Source organism: Falco biarmicus, chromosome 8 (genome assembly GCF_023638135.1).
Source record: "Falco biarmicus isolate bFalBia1 chromosome 8, bFalBia1.pri, whole genome shotgun sequence".
Lineage (NCBI taxonomy): Eukaryota > Metazoa > Chordata > Aves > Falconiformes > Falconidae > Falco > Falco biarmicus.
Window position 1 is genome coordinate 55013562 of NC_079295.1, and position 16975 is coordinate 55030536.

Here is a 16975-nt window from a genome sequence, read left to right on the forward strand (position 1 = left end):
AACAGCCGCCCCCGGGGAGAGGGAGCATCGCCCTTGCAACACCGCCCCCCCCCCCCCCCCCCCCCCCCGCGAAGCAAACCCGCAGCCAGCTCTGGCTGCTCCCCTTTGTCCGGTAGCTGGGAGCGTGGCGCGGGGGGTTTGTGTAGGGAAATCTCTAGCAGGTGATGAGAAGTGCCGCGCTCGCTGGGGAGGGGGCGTGCGTGTCCCCCCTCTCCCTGCCGTAATGCACATCAGATGTTTCATCAGACCCCGCAGGCCCCACGCGGCTCCTGCCCCCCCCAGCAGCCCCCGAGCCCCGGGGCGCGCTGGGCCGTGCGGGGGGCGGGGGGTCCCGCCGGGGGGGGGTGGGGGGTGGGCGCAGCCAGGAATGTCTCCAGCTGCTGCTGCCGCCCGCTTCCTCACAGCTGTCAAAATGCACTTGAGGAAATCCACTCACACCTCCCCGAGCAAGGGTCTCCTCGGCGGGACGTGACACCGTGCTGCAGGACCATGGCTCCAGGGCTGTGCACCAGCCGGCGCGTTTTGACACCCCCCTTGCAGCCCCCTGAGACACCCCCGTCGGTTCTCCCCCCCCCCCCCCCCCGCCCCGGGGCCTTCCCTGATTTTGTCCCAGGCCAGGAGGTTTGTTTGCTGGGTCTGAGTGGTGCAAAGTTTATCATTCTTTAGGGTTTGACTTTGAAACATCTTTAAGATTGAAATTCTTCACGGTGGTGCCAAGCTCGGGTGGAAATTCCCTTTTATCAGGATGCTGCTGCCTTGTGAACCGCAACTTGCAGCTTCCCCCCAAGCAGCCTGCTGTGCCAGCGCCGATGTCTGCAAAGCCCCTGTGCCCCTGGGATGGGCTCTGCCCTTTTTGACAACAGGGCTATTAAAGGAATAGGTTTTTCTTCTTCATTTGTACCTCACCCTGAGTGCCTGGTGGCCCTTCGTTTGTCCTTGTTCTCTTACTATTTATACTGCTGAAGAGTTTTGCTATTTAATTGCCTTTGCTAAGGTCTAACTAGCTTGACTTTAACAGTTCTCAGCTCCAGTGTTCAAAGACCGGGAACTGAATGAAGTCAGGAGCAGCACAGAAGGGAGTAACGGACGGCAGAATTTAAGGGGAGAGCAGTTTCTCCTCCGTGGGAGGAAGTAAGAACCAATGTACTGTTCCTAACCAGCAAGTTTCATACACGTATTATACATATTGTATATGTATATACACTATGTACTAATATAACACATTATCTATTTTCATCTTTCTCTTGTGCCTCACAGATTGTGCTTTCTCCTCATGCCTTTTCTCTGCTGCTTTAGGTCAGATGCTCTCCTGCAACCATTCTTCGTCGATCTTTCTACCTCTTTTTAAAGTCACAATTTTCGGATGGGTTCTGCCCTTTCAACTTAAAGGAATTCTGCACATCCTTCGCGCGCCAGACCCCGTGCTGCTCCCTCTGGCTGACTTCTCCAGCCAGGGCTCATCATTTCTCAGAGCGCGCCCTCGAAGCACGCCGCCTTGGGTGCCCTAGCGCGGCTCGTCCTCCACTTCAGCCCGTATTGTATTAATTGCTCCATTCAAGGTTATTTTCACATCTTTTTCTTACCAAAACCGTGCCGGAAATAGCACCCCCTCGTGTCACTGTTTGGTGAAGAAATGTGCCGGCTGCCAGCGCGTTGAGCGTTCCCTGTCCCCTGCTCGGCAGGCATTGCTGGGCGGCGGGTGGCACTCGCGGCTGTAGGATTTTTCCCTGCTTTTCTCTCCCGAGGTCACCCATCAGGGTGCTTCTGGGATTAGAGAATCTGGTCCCACTCAGCCCTTCCTTGGCAAGGCAAGAAGCTGCGCCTGCATTTTAAAGGTGAGCACAGTCAGGAAAAATGCACATGATAGGCGAGTCATGCTCTAGCAAATTTGGCATCTTTTGGAGCCTGGTGTAACTCGCTCCCCGGCAGCACGATTGACTGCCCGTTCGAGTGCCAGGTAATTTCATAGAATAGTTACCAATTCCAGTGATTTAGAGGCTGGTTTCCAGGAGACCTGCAGCTTTGCTCCAGCGGCAGGGAGCTTGCGTGGACGCAGGCGCCTGATCGCAGGATGGTGTCCGATTGCCAGGCGTTTGATGACGTGTTTGAGGAGTAACACTTCAGAGAGGATCACAAGTATTTCCAGCAGTTTTGAACAACTGTTGGCTTTTAGGAATACACTTTTGAGTTCCCTTTAGCCAACATACCTAGGTTTTACTTTTTGAGAGTGTTTCATAATTTGATTAAAACTTTACATGATCAAGCAGTAGTCCGAGCATTTTGCAACTGTCTTTAAATGGGAAGCCTTCAGTTGTTTGGGGTTTTTAGGGGAGATGAGCTACTTTCATGATTATTAGCAGGGCTTTGTCCCTGCGAGGCCGTTGCAGGCAGGTGAAGGCTTAGGAATGCTGTGCAAAAGGCTCCAGCACACAGGGAGAGGGCGAGCACACCCAGTTATGAAGGACGGAGAGGCTGATGACTTCAAAAGGGAAGAGGATGCTGTGGGGAAGGTGTGCCGAGGTCTGGATTATGGGTTTTTTATCTGTGACTAAACACATTTCACAGTAGAGTTAAAGTCAGCTGTGCTGTGCAGCCCCAGCAGCACAATGGGATTTCATCAGACTCGAGAAAAGCAAGACAGGGGAATTTATTGTTGCCTCTTCTCCTGGGTAATTTCCCCACCTCGAGGCTTAGTGCAAGGTGCTGACTTGCAAATGACACATCATTACGAAGCCAGCCCAGAGCTGCAAAGCATCGCTGGGAAAGTGGTTGGGAGAGCGGAGGAAGCTGCCTGTTGGACTTGGTTCCTCCTGGTGTGGGACCTGCTCTGGGAACGTGTTGATTTAATTCCCACAAGTTGGTTCTCGGATGGTGTGAATAAAGCTGCTGACAGTGACTGAAATGGGATTTGACACTGGAGAACCTGTTAGGCTCAGTAAATGTAGGTCTGTTGGGAAGCTTCAAAGGGTTGTATTTTAAGCCACTTTTCCTCCATCATCATCGATTTAGTATTTCTGAATCTCTGGCAACTGTAGTTTTTTATGATGAACAAGCAGAAGTCGACAATAAAGGCATAGAGAATGAAATGCAAGAAAAGGCAGAGCTAATTATATTAAAAATTAGACAGCCATTTTTTTCCTGATTGCTTGTCTAAAAATCAGGTATCTGAGAAATGGTCTCAATGCGTTATGCACCATGTTTAAAGATGGTCTGGCTTCTTTGATAAAATATGAACAATTTGAAAGATTTATGATCGTCAGAAACCCTGCCAAACGTTTTAGTATTTAGAGCAGCAGGAAACCACTCTGTGATATTTTTAAAACAGGTATTTACTCAAGTAATTGGTTACTTTTTATGTGGAATAAGAAAACCTGGTGCAGCTATATTGGACTTGACATAAAAGACAGGTATGTAATTTGTGAGCAAAACAGGGTGGAATGTACACATTGTACCTGGGGAGGTATTTCAAGAAAGACAACTCCTTGAGACAAAAAGCCAAAACAACAGACACGCTAGGTTGCATGCCAGAATTGTTTATTCCTCAGTTAATCAGCTGTGTAATGAATGTCCAGAAACAATCCCTTCTGCCCAGGTAGTTTAAGTTTCAAACTTCGTAAGCTTTTTGGCCTTCATAAAATGGATTACATGGAAGTTGGACAAAAAACACATGTTTCTGAGAACATTTTGGTTCAATAAAAAAAAAAAAAGTGGCAAAGTTGGTGCCAACAATTTACTACAGAATATCCGAACCAGATGTTAAACTATAATTCCAAACAATTTGCCAGAATTATGTATTTACTTTATTCTTTAAGTCAAACTAAAGATATGCATGGTTTTTATTACTTGTGGATATAAACAAAAATGTGGTGTGATTACAACTAATATAAGGCAGACAGTGCCAAACAGTCGTGATTTCTCCGACTACTGCACTAGCTAAAGAAAATTGGAAGCTCTGTGGGCAATTATGTGTGAAAGGGTCGTCAAAATGTGGCTGCTCAGATTGAGACATATCAGACTGCAGGCTGCTTAGTCACCAGATAAGAGCGTTGGCCAGAAGCTTCTATTTCTCCCCTTTTCTCACAGAAGTACAATTTTTCCCCCCTGGAGAGAATGGGGAAGAGATCTGCAAGGCATGCTGAGTTACATTCCTAACTAAAATAATACATGGACGGGACTCTTGTTAGGAGATACTTGTAGGCAATCTCCGGCTTGCTGGTTCTTACCCAGATGAGCTGCTATCCGATGGTTGAAAAGACAGACATTGACATCAAAATTGCAATCTTGAAAGGACAGAGTGAGTTTTAGCAGCAGTTTTTATGACATTATATGTCATTCAGGTTATAAAGGGTTCTAGCTGGCACTCCCACAAGCTGAAACAATCTTTACCTACTGTCAAGAGGCTCTCAGAAAACCTCAAATAATTTCCTTGAGTGAAGTGGCTACCTCAGTCAGCTGCGGCTTGACGTGGAGAACTGCTGAACATCCTGTAACACCCAGATCCCCAGGTCGGGCTCCAAATCAGCAGGGAGAAAAACACATCAGAAAGTAGAGAAAAGAGTTTTGAGAAGAGGCTTTGACTCAGAGAATTTTTCAGCGGATTCACCCAAGTCGAATCCCTCTGTGTGTTATATGGAAAAGAAGAATCTGCAAAAGATTTGCTGTGGAGTCTCTGGTTTCATCCAGACATTGGCTTGCTGGGACACAGCGAGCTCTGTCTTCTGACCGAGGGATGTGGTGTCAGATCCTGCTCGGAGGAGCATGGGAGCTCTGCTCTTCTGCAGAAATCCTGTTTGATTTTGGGAAAAGCATGCTTTCATGTAAAGCAAAAAGGAGTTATCTGGGTCTCCCATCTGAAGAGCACCTGCTACATAAAGCATCCTCTTCGTTTCACATGATTCAAGGTTAACATGTACTTTGTTATGGACAGGATCAAGACCAGCGATGAACGGGCTTCCTCCTGCAACACGAGATGCTTTTGTGTTTTTGAACCTGCCAAATCCTGAAGCAATAGCTGCAGGAGAGATGAGAATTACCACTGCAATATTAGTGCCAAAGCCCAACACAAATAGTTTAGTGTCACAGCTGACATTTTTATCAGACACACCCAGCTTATGTGTGTTTATGATTCAGTTACGTGAGGCAGAAATTGAAGATGGGTGAGATTTGCTAGTCCTAGGGTGTCCTTCACCTTTGCAATGCCAGATTCTTCTGACGTTCTGGTTCCTTGGTTCCTCCTTCACCTTGCCTCCCTTCTCCACCTCACCTCCTCAAGGAGCCACAAGTGATACTTGCAGTCAAAGTGGACATTGGCAACATTTTTGTTTTGCTCTGGAAGAAACTATCTTGGCATTCCTGGCCTTCCAATTTGTACTAATCCTACCAGCTTGTGGCTAGGCCAAAAAAAAATATGCTGTAGCCCATCATGCTAGGACTACCAGAAACCCAGGTCAGGTAACGGGACTGTAATTCCATGGGGCTCGCCAAGAAGGAAACATGCCAGTGTAATTATAGTGGTAATTATAGCACCGTAGTCACCGCCCACAAAGTACGACTCTCTGCAGAGTACAATGATTCCAGAATCAGAGTCTAAACAATATAATGATCTTAAATTGTCCTACCCGCCAGTCGTGGCTCTCCGTTGGATTGACCTCAGATTGAAAGTGAATCTGCTTCTCCTGTGAATGGCCGTGCAGATGCCAGCAAATACACATGGAACGGATGGTTTGCCTGCCTCTCCTGTGCTTGTTCTCCACTGACTCACTTCAGCCAACAGCTGATGCTGAAATTAAGGCTCAGCTTTTGTTTTCACATTGGACCCAACACATTTGAATGCAATTCTGCAGAGCGGGTAAGAGCAGTGAGACAGAAAAGCACCTCTACAGTCCTATCTTGGGCTCTCATCAGCTTCTCATAAACCACGTTTGACTTTGTGTGTGTAGACGGTCTTCCCACGGCTTTGGGACTTCTCAGTGCAGACCAGAACAAGAACTAACCTGTAGATCTGTTCCCGTGGCCTAATGACAGTTGCTTGGTGGATCCTCTCATTTCACCGTACGGGGTCTAGGCAGATGCTCTGACGCACAGCACAGCCTCTAAACCCCCTTGGCTTAGAGACACCGGTGTTCATGGCCTATGTGACATGGTTTACGGGTTTGTGTCCTTCCTGTGGAATAACGAGAGCTGTGGATTGAAATTCACGTTAAAAAAAAAAAAAAAAAAAAAAAAAAAAAGCTTAGTTAATCATCAAGCCCAGACAGTTGAGAAAGAAAGATTCCCCAAGTCTTTTCCTCAGTTTTGCAGGACTTGCAGGCAGCATGTAGAAAAACCAGGGCTCGCTGCAGCGAGCAGAGTCCACGGTCCTGCTGCTTTGCGGGTGTGCGGGTGTGACACGAGCAGTTACCAATACTGGAGCAGGTGACTTTTAAAATACAAATTAAAGTCCTGGTGCTGTCATGTGGTCTACTGATTCCAGTGGGACTACTTGGATGCAGGAATCTGCCTGAGCCTTTTTTTTTTCAGGGCTGATGCTAACATCTCTTTTCAAATTAAGTTTATTAATACCTTCAATTATTATTTATCACAAAGTAACATGCGGTTTGCCACTATGATGTGCATGTTGCCTGCATCACCTGTGTCTGTATTTATTCTGACATCATTTAATGTGGTTTTATTATGATTAATTAAGATGAGGGTTTTCTTTGCTGTGGAAGGCTTTTGTTTTGCAGTGCTGTGGTGGTGGGAGCTCTGTCCGGTTGTTTGTACATCGCCATGTGCTTGCTCCAGGGACGTTGTGCACAGTGAATCCACAAGCATGCATGCCTGCTTTCAGCGGGATCTGATGCCAATGAAAACACATTCTTTGAAGAGATAGGTAATTACTTAAGACTTTGTCTAATGTTATAACAGGACCAATAGACTATTTGAACCAGTTTAGCATTCATAATAATACGTGGTTCGGAGCTGAATAAAAGGCTATAATTCTTTTCAGGGGTTCCACTGACATAATAAACCACGAGAGTTCAGCTAGTCAGCAGAAAGCAAAGATTGGATTATAGCTGGGCGCATCAGCATGGGACCGTACATGGTAGTTTCTCATGTCTGTGAAGGGATTATTTCAGAAGGTTTTTTTTCTCCTTATTTGAAATTACTTTAAATCTATAACCCCGAATGGAAGAACTGCTGTTTTCTGTGAGAAAAATCCTCAGAGATAATATTTGCCATCTTCTCTATCCTAGTGTAATCAGATTTTATTCTGGAAACGCCTCCGTGAATGCAATTTTTCCAGTCTTTCACCAGTCCAACAATAAACAAGCTGTGGTGCTGCAGTACCGTACAGCTGTATGTGCACATCTGGCTGGTGCATGCATGTCCCCCCCGTGCTATTGTTCAGGTGGTTCTTCTCCCACCTGCTTAAGAGTTTTGCCCATCTATGGACCAAGACTTGAACCTGTATTTATTTAAATGTGTTCTGTATATGGGTTGGGTGGGTCCTTTCCTGGCACTATTTCAGCTGCAGCTGTTTTCATGGCAAGTAGTGGGTCCCAAGTGCTAAATATGCTTTGATTTTTGGTTGATGTCACATTGCATTTATAAGTAGTTAGGGACCATTTTAAAACAGAGATGTGTTTATATAAATATTTTATTTTTTGATAGCCTCAGGAAACCAAGTCAATAACTGAGGAAATAAATAGGCATGGAAAAAATCATAAGGGTATTGTTTATGAGTAGATTATAGTCAGATGATAATAACAAGCAGAATGAATAAAGTGGAGAGGCAGAACTGACATGACAGATACTAGCTTTAATACCACGTACTGAACTTTCAGTACATCTTGTTTTAGGGTTCATATTTCTTGAAAATCCACAGGAATAAATTGGACTCTGGGTAAGTGGTTCAGACAGAGCTGACTGGAGGGTGGAATGTGCAGAACAAGACCACAGGCAGGGTGTCCATGGTCTTCTGCTGCTTCCCAGGACTCTGCTCTGCCTTTCCAGCTCTTCATGTTTAGTCAAGTTTCTGTTCTGATAATTGATGGCCCACTAGCCAAGGTAAATACTGCCTGTGCTTTTGTGTCTTCTTTCATCAGCGTGCTTTGCTGGGTGCCCTGAGAGCATCTGCTGAGATTCATCTGTGTGTATGATGCCCCAGCAGGAAGGCCGGGGTTGGTTCTCCCCAGTCTCACTGTGCACATGAGGTGCTTCATCCCGTGTGGAAAACAGGCGGGCTGTCTCTGGCTTAGCTGTGTAGCCGTCATGGAGCAGACCCTGCTCCAGGGGAGCAGAGCACGAGCAGCCTGGAGGAGGACACAGCTCCCGGTGGTACGTGGCTGGTAACATGGCTCTGTGTCAACCTGTCTCACCCTCGTGTTGGGGAATATGATGGAGAACGGGCACAACAGCCTTAATACTGACTGTCTAGCTGCCAGAGTCTTTCTGGGAAACTGTTTGCAGGGCACAGCCTTAAGACCAGTATAAATTGCACTGAGGCCAGCCTCGGCTTGGATGGCACTAGGATTGGATTGCCAGAAGGTTTTTCAATAATAACAGCAACTGTCCTAACTAGTGACATAGTACTGCTCATTTATATGATTTATGGGAACACTGTATGCAATGATTCCAGCATATACAAGCAGGACTGAACTTCTTTTTAGCTTCCTGAATAGAGGCAGCCGTGTAATACACACAGGAGCTTAGTACTCATGGGAATATCCAGCACTGCCTGTGGCTGGAGGAGCTGTTTACATCCATCATTTCAACTGGCCCCATTAGGAGTTTTTGAAAACAGCAAAGAAATTTCTCTTGTGTTAAAACTAGGAGACCAGATAGCCTGCTAGCTATGTTATGTTTCCACGTTCATCTGCCCACTTGAGTAGTGTAGTCAGGCGTGGGGATGTTGTTTGTATTTGGGTCTGGATTATCAGTGAGTATAGAGCTTGTATTGTCTTGGCTGGGCCCAGCATTGTGGGCAGACTGTCTGACTGCAGTGGGTTGAGTCCTGAGATCATACCAGCAATTCTTCTTCCACAGCCAGTCTCCCACTATAGGCTGCTGGAACACACTGGGGTATTTCCAAATTCTTTTCTGCATCGGTCTGGGAGGGTTAAGGAGTTCCCTCAGCATTTGCCTTTCTTTCAATGAACGTGTGTGGCAGGCTCAGTGTACTAAGCAGGCCAAAATCTTCGGGTTTGCATTTGCAAAAAAATAGACTGTTCAGTTCCTTCATTGCTGGGTATGATTTGTTAGGTATGGAAACCACAGTGTACCCCCCAGCAGAGCACTCCTTACACAGAACAATCCAGGGCACCCCTTGGATGTATGGGTATACATGTCTATGCATACTGTACGTATACACATTCCTCCCCATGTGCCTGGAAAGCAGCGTTCAGTGCAGATGTCCTCAGCTGGCTAAGGAGCGGTGAGAATAGATTCTCACTGGCCTTGTGACAGTGTTACGCAAGAATAAGTCAGGGAGCCGGGGTTGTATTTTGTGCATCAACAAACCTAACAACAGAGACCCGGCCTTGGGAGGCTCAATTCAGCAGTTTGGGCGTGTTACTCATCCTGAAAAAAACGGGGGAAGCAGAGGGAATATAGCACACCCCAGGCAAGTCCAAACTTACTCCTGGTCTTCACATAGAACGTCTTGCAGTTTAGTAGCAGAATACTGGATTTTTGCTCTCAAAATCTTTATAGATTCTTCAGGTGGCACAATCACTGCCTACCAGTCATCTCAACTGGTTCAAATGCAGATCATCATCATCTTGAAGGTATTTTGGGAGAGATTAGATGGACTTGAGATCAGCTCGGTTTTGAAGTCCTCTGAATTAAGATAAATGAGAATGGATTGACTTTAGGCAATTTTAACTGTCTAAAGTGCATTGAGTATTCCTTTTTCCAGTCAAAAATCTCTATTAATTAGCTGACATAATAGTTCTGTGCCTCTTCTGTGAAGTTTTGAGCAAACCTGTACAATTGCCTGGAGCCTACAGACAGCTCCAGCACCTTAGTGTTCCAAGGTGTTTCTCCAGAAATAGACAGATGACTAAACGTCCCAGCAGGAGGATGTGATTTCTCTCAAACTGATGTCTAGTCCCTGCACATTTAAACTTTATCTCATTAAAATGATTTGGAGTCCATTACTCTCCTACCAAAAGTTCCCTCTGTGTTTTAAGGACACAAACAACATAATCTAAGCAAAGATGTTTACATTTCTCAAATCTTGGGTTAGATTGTGGGTCATTCTCTGACGTTATCTCTTGAACATTTATGGGTTTGAATGACATTCAGTAGAGCAGGGTATTGCTGTTTTGCCTTGATATTTGGGTACTGTTTTAGTCCGTTGACACCATATCTAAACTGCAAACATATTTCACTCTTGGTGTTTTATCCTGGGTGTCTGCTACGTGGAGATAACAGTAGATTTGTTTGTAAATGAAGGTTTCAACAGTCAATGCATATGCCTAAGTATCTCTTGGCATTTCTTACTGCTGCAATTGGGTCTGCTGAGGGCAGTTAAGGTAGTTGCCTCTGGCTGTGCTCCAGGATGTGATTTTTTTCTCTTTCATTGCCATCTGACCAGTGTGATGATGACAGAGCTTCTGTAGAGCAATCTCTGGTTTGAGCACAGCCTGATTTTGGATAAGGGCTAGTTTCTAACTTCTTAATTTCCTGAGGAGGGACTAGCATTTCGTGAGAGCCGCTTTTCTCACTACATCGTTTCTCTTCCTTCTGCTGTCACGTCTGCCAGTCTTTGGCTCACTGAACTATTTCAGAGCCAGCCTCTTCTCCTGTGACACCAGGTACACTGAACTCTTTCCCTGTGACATAACTTTCCACCAGACACCTGCCACTTGGTCATGTCATTCTGCTGCAGAGTACAGTCTTTGGGCCAGCATGAACGGGTCCAGCAGGGAACAGCTAATTCCCACCAGTCAGTAGAAGTGATATAAACACATGGAGAATCCTTTGTGTCATGGATGGGTTTCATGAGGAGGCTTCACCACAATTGTACTTGGAGTCCACATGGGGACTCCGTTCATCTCTGTCACCCTGGATGAACAGTGGGGAAACCATGAATTGCCCCCCAAGTCAGCACTTGTTCTTATTCCCATCCACTGGAAATGTCTGAAAGATATTCAGGAGAAAATGTATTAGCGGAGTTAACAGACAAATGAACTCACTCCAAAACAGCACCTTACTCAGCTAATTTAGCTGCAGTTCACAGTGGTAAGACAACAGGCAGGTGACGTGGAGGTCACTCAAAACCCCACAGCACTAGAGATAATGATCATTTTATTAAAAATCCACCCCTTACACAGACATGAACTTCACTAAGAGATGGGTTTCTCCTGATGCAGCTGATAATTTGTTTATTTACTTCTCGCAGTTCCCAGGTACTTCAGCTGTGCATGTTTTCCATGGGTCAGTTTTTTCTGATCAGCGATGTGGCTTCCAAGCCATGTCATGCCTTCAACGGCAGCCCAGCAGCCAGCGTTTCACCTGGGCCTTGGGAACAGTTGCTGATGGTGACTCTGCTGCTTCAGCAGCTTCTCGTTTTCCCCAGTGTGGTTTCCCTACACTTGGGCAATGCTGTCACTGGTGACCTTTGCCTCTACGCTGCCTAGAAACGTCATCCGGCCTCAAACCCACGTGGGAAACAGACGGTCTCCTCCGAGCTGTGGGACACCTACCACAAGTTTGCACTTGGGTCTCCTCCAGTTTTCAGCCAGTTCACTAATGATCCTTTTTGGAAGGGCTATAGGAATGGAAATTACATACAGATGGGAATTAACAGCTGGTGCTTTAACGAGACCCCTATTTCTCCTTCCCTGAGGGAATCTGTCTAATCCAGGTTCATTCCGTACCTGCTTTTTCTTCACCAAAGTAGATTTTGAAGTTCCTTCTTTCAGTTGTTTATGACCTGACTTTTCACAAAAGCTTTTGAAATGGAGCCCTTGTAAGAGCACGCATCTTTTCCCATTACGAGTTTTGTGTTCAGCTCAGTACAAGCTGCTTCCACAGTCCATCACTGGGCTGAAGTGCTCCACCAGGACCTACCAAACCAGTCTCCCCATTGTGTGTTGTGTGCCAGGTCCATCTCCTCTGTCTGGCATTCCAAAAGGCTATCATTGTAGCTGTCTGCAGAACTCGAGTCCATGCAGGGAACAGAGAAAAACATATTTTACTAATAGCTGTTGCTAAAGCATTTTGGTATAAGGACCTAACATCCTTCATGAATGTGGCAATGGCTTCTCAGCAGCCCTCCGGTCCACACAGCCCCCCATTCGATGTGCTTTTGCAGACTTCTTCATCTGCCCCCTCCTGCATGTCTTCACCAGTAGAAAAACGTTTTCCTAGCTGAAAGCCTTTGCCAGCTGTGCTAATACTTGCTTATAAACTTGCTTTACAGAGATTTCACAATTCCAGCAGGCAGGACTTTACTCTTAGCCCCTGCTTAAAGTGCAGGCTGAAATCCTGAACTTGGCCCTTTCTAAGAAGTACTTTCCCTCTGCAGGCACGCTGCAGGGAGTCTTCGCTTCCCACTTCTCCATGTAAACCAGGCAGTATTCTATGAATTTCAGCTAAAAAAAAATGTTGATTGTGTTCTTTGCAGGGCAATAACAAGAAGTCCCTCACAATACATTTCCACCTGATTAAAAGAGATTATTTTAGTGATTTAAATTTTGGGGCTGAGGGTATTATGTTGGGCAAAGTTTGATAATGGGTGCTGGTGTTTTGTGGCTGATCCTGATGGGTTGTCGTAGCCATTTACCTGCTTATCATCTTTTTTTAACACTTTTCCTTTGAAAGCTCTGGGACAGGAGACTGGAAATCTCCTTCAGTCAGTGCTTGCACAGGCTGTATTCCCAGGGCAACTTAACCAAGCGCTGCTGAAGTACTGCATTAGGCCAAAAGCTGGGATCTCTGTCAGAAACAGATGCAACACAGCAAGAGTCTGCTGAGGGAAGCGCACTGGAGAGGGGAAGCATGTTCCCACGTACTACACCCGCTGCTAGGACAGTCCCCTGGACCCCGGCAGGAGAGGATGGGGCACAGCCTCCACGGGAGCAAGCCTGCCTCCGGCACCGCATCTGCCAGAGCGGCACGGCACCGGGAAACAGGCTCAGCTGCCAACCTGCTGCTCCGCCGGCACAGCTCCGGCCTCTGCCGAGCTCCTGGGTGGGGATGGAGGGCATGCAACTCCCTGCTGGGGTGCCCACCTCCCAGCCTTGTCCCTGCAGCAGGGGCTGGTGCAGATGTGCTAAAACACGAAATCCTGGGTAGCAGCAAATTTGGGTGGTGTTAGGGATGGGAAAGAGCAGAGGGGAAGGGAGAGAGAGGCTTCGTTCGGAACTCATTGACACCTATTATCTGTTTTGTCTCTGCCTCTTCAGCCCTGGGATAATATTTTCCCATATTAATAGGAAAATGTACACATTTCCTTCTGCTTGAAGCCCTGATTTTACAAAAAGGGAAAATTATCTTGGATTTAGACTCCTACTCAGGTCTTCGTGAGCATATTTCTAGGATCAGGTTCTCTTGCCCACTCATTCATTTGGATCTGCAACCCAGCAGGTATCAGTGCCATAACAATTAACATACAGTCTATCTTTCTTTCATTATTTTTTAGCTTTTATTTTAAACTGGGAGTTCTGGTATTTCTGTGTACCATTTGCACAATGATTTTGTTGCTTTAAGCTTGATGTGTCAGTTGAGATAGTTTATTGCTGTGTTAGTACTGTGACTGTGAAGGAACAGTGTGCTTTCCATCCATGATATTCCTTTTCTGAGCAGATCAGTCCCAATGAACTCAGCAAATGATGTGAGCTTTATTAAACATTTGTTCAGAAAATACATTCCATTGTTAGATATACCGGCATGTTTGCTGACATGACCATGCTGCAGTAGTACGTGATCAGAGCTGGCCTGTGATTTATGATAGTGGGGTTGGTAGTAAAGCAAGGGCTTGCTGCTTCTTTATTTAAAAAAAAAAATATATATATATATATGGGTAAAGCATAAGGGTAAAAATCAAATCACACTTTAAAAAGTATATGATATTTATGAAGAAAAGACAAAAACAATTCAGACTTCAGTTCTGTGAACCCTGACAATGTGCTTTTGAGTGCCCTATGCCAAAAAACCAAGCCCGAGTGAGTCTCAGGCTGTTAAAAAGAAGCAGGAGAAAGAGAGCCAGTCCTTTGCGAGGCGCTGCCAAAGCCTCGAGTAGAGGCAGACGCTGATGTCAGAAGGGAGCTGCTGTGATTGTCTTGTTTGCTACGTGATTGACAATACGTGTGACACCATCCCTGTGCCCAGTACAACTCTGTTGGAGTTTTCCATTGGCTTTGGTGAGAATTGGCTCAAATCCGACATTTGTCTTATGTGTTAATGTGTTAACTGTGTCAAAAACTTTGCAACACCATTGACTATTGTACAGCTGATGATCTATTGGATGATAACTGTATCTGAATAGGACAGACAACCACAGGAATTTCCCTCAATGTCTGTTGCATTGTTATTAAAGACAGAACTACAGTACGGCTCTGACAGTGCAATTTCATTATAACAACAGTAGATTTTCCAGGAAGTTAACTTTTGGCTTGTTACTTAATCACCAAACTAATGAAATGTTGTTAGACTGAACCGAGAACAGTTTGCCTTCGACTGGATCGTTATTATTTTTAAGTATCACTTATATAATTTAAAAATATAATTTGCTGTTATTATTTTTGGTCAAGAATTAAAAAAAAGTCCCTGGTTTGTGTCTAAGCTTTAGATAAAGAATGTCGTAGCAGAAAGTATGGGAGGAAAGCCCTATGTGCCCTCCCTGACATTCCTGTCACCGAGGGGTTTATTGTTAAGGGTTGTATGTGTATAACTGATGGGCTGAAGCACTTCGTTTGCAGTTGTGGTATTTCATGGGAATTAGATAATGAATCTGTGCAGCAGTTACGTCTGCAGGGGAGGTTGGTCTTACCATTCTAAGACGTTATTAGGACAAACAGTCCACCTAAGTTAAAAATGAAGCAATGCTTCACGCTGCAGCTTTGCTGGTCAAGCCTGGGACCTGTGCCTTGTCCTTTCTCAGTGCAAAGCAGAGCATGTGTTTTTCGACGACCTTTCACTGCTCACAGGTTTTGTTCTGTAAGAACAAAAAATGTAGAACTTTTGTGTTTTCAACAGCTACCATCTCTTAAAGCCCTTGCAACGATCATGGCTGAACGCCGAGGTCTGTCCTTAGGCTTGACTCTGCTTCTTGATCACACTGAGCTCCAGTTGATTTAAATGGGAGTTTTGCCTGAGGAAGAGGGCAAAACTTGGGATTTGGTGCAGTACGTTCTGTGAAAGGACGTTCACCCGTAACCTATATTGCCTTGACTTGGCAGTATTGTTTTATCTTGTATATCTGACACTCTCCCTTTCACTGCTTACGTAAGAAAATCGTTTGTACTGTCAACAGCTCTGTTTAACCTTTAATAATCAAATTAGTAACTAAAACCAAGAGGCCCAAGTCCTGAGGCCGATATTTGGGTAAAGCTTCCACTGAAGCCGATGGTAGTTTTGTGAGGGACAGGTCTGGAAAAGCCCTGAATTTTGAACTCAGAATTTACCCCAGCAAGCTTTTTCAGTAGCCTCTGTTTCTGCGCTACAAAGAACAACTAGGACTACAGTGGCAGGGAGGGGAAACGCTAACAGAACCTTCCTGTACTTTCCATTTAATGACTTTATTGGACGAGATGTCTGATGATACCAGGTTTTTCTAATTCTCATTTTTATAAGCTATCTAATACGCAGAAACATCAGTTCTGGGCATATGTTCCTGTCCCTGGAGTCTTGTTCAGACATTGGAGAAATATTTTCTAACTCAAAAGATAAACACTTCTGCTAGAGTTCAGGGGCGGAAATTGTTTTCATCGCAGCAGGTGTTGCCTATTAGTTCTACTAGATCTAAACCCCTAAGCTGGGCTTTAAGTGAGATGCATAATCAAGCTCTTACATCATTGTGAGATGTACCGTACTCAAAGCTTTTGCTTGCTGCGACTGTATTTCCTCCAAGAAACATCCTGTTTTGCAATCCCCTGAATTCCCCATGTGCCATACAGCATTAGGGATTTCATCACCTCGTGGGCGCACAGGCTATGCTTTCTGCAGAAGACCCATAGGGAGGGAGAGACAGAGTGCCAGACCAGTCCGAGGTTTCTGTATTTCCTGGTAGGACCATGTGCTCTGTGAACGATAGCTTCATTTTTATCCTCCCTCTGGTGCGCTTCATGCTGTTTCCATTCTAGATCCAAGCCTGCTTAGTAGGCTGCTGGAGGCTGCTGATTGCATCACGTTGAGGAAGGGATCATGCTCTCCTCAGTCCTGCTCAATGATTTCAATTCCTATGTTTCTTTTTATGGCCTTGCCCGCTTTGTTTCTGTCCTTCACCTTGCTATCATGCATGCAGTGGACAAAATAGGCTAGTAAAAGGCATCGCTGTTTGTAGAGTCAATTCTTTATCTCCAGCTTTCATCAAGGTTTACTGTTAAAGGTAGTGGATTTATTTGCAGGCTCCATCTTTGTATTTGAGAATAGAATCTATTTATTAATGGCTTTTCACTTTGCATCTTTACTGTAAATCTTTACTTCTTTCTTTTGGACCTAATGTGACTCACCTAAATTCACTGGGGATTGTTAGTTTGGGTTTATAAATAGGTTTGCCAGACCTCAGGGGGTGCTGGCAGGCTCTGGCTGCCCTAAGCAGCTCCACCTGAGCCCTGTCCACACACCCTGTGCCTGCTGGTTCTCATCTGTGTTTAGGCTCAGCCAATGGTGGTGTGGGGCTCTTGTGCTTAGCCTTGCACCTTCATCTTCTGGCTTGAGTTGGGCTTACCTGAGGTTCTGGACTGTGGCTGACCCTGGCTGTGGCTACTGAACTCACTCAGCTCTTGCCCAGGTACTGGGGGGGCTGCATCCCTAGCTGGGGGTG

The 16975-nt window shown here is 45.5% G+C and overlaps 1 long non-coding RNA gene across 4 annotated transcripts in view; it reads left to right on the forward strand.

Moving 5' to 3' along the window:
• Window positions 1-16975, forward strand: part of LOC130153518 (uncharacterized) — a 258449-nt gene that overhangs the window by 42392 nt on the left and 199082 nt on the right. For 3 of the 4 annotated variants that reach the window (XR_008823425.1, XR_008823424.1, XR_008823423.1), the window contains exon 1: window positions 6661-6871. The exons of the other annotated variant lie outside the window; for it this stretch is intronic. This is a non-coding gene — a long non-coding RNA (uncharacterized LOC130153518). Of the gene's footprint in view, window positions 1-6660; window positions 6872-16975 lie in introns of those variants that run through there. 4 annotated transcript variants of the gene reach the window in all.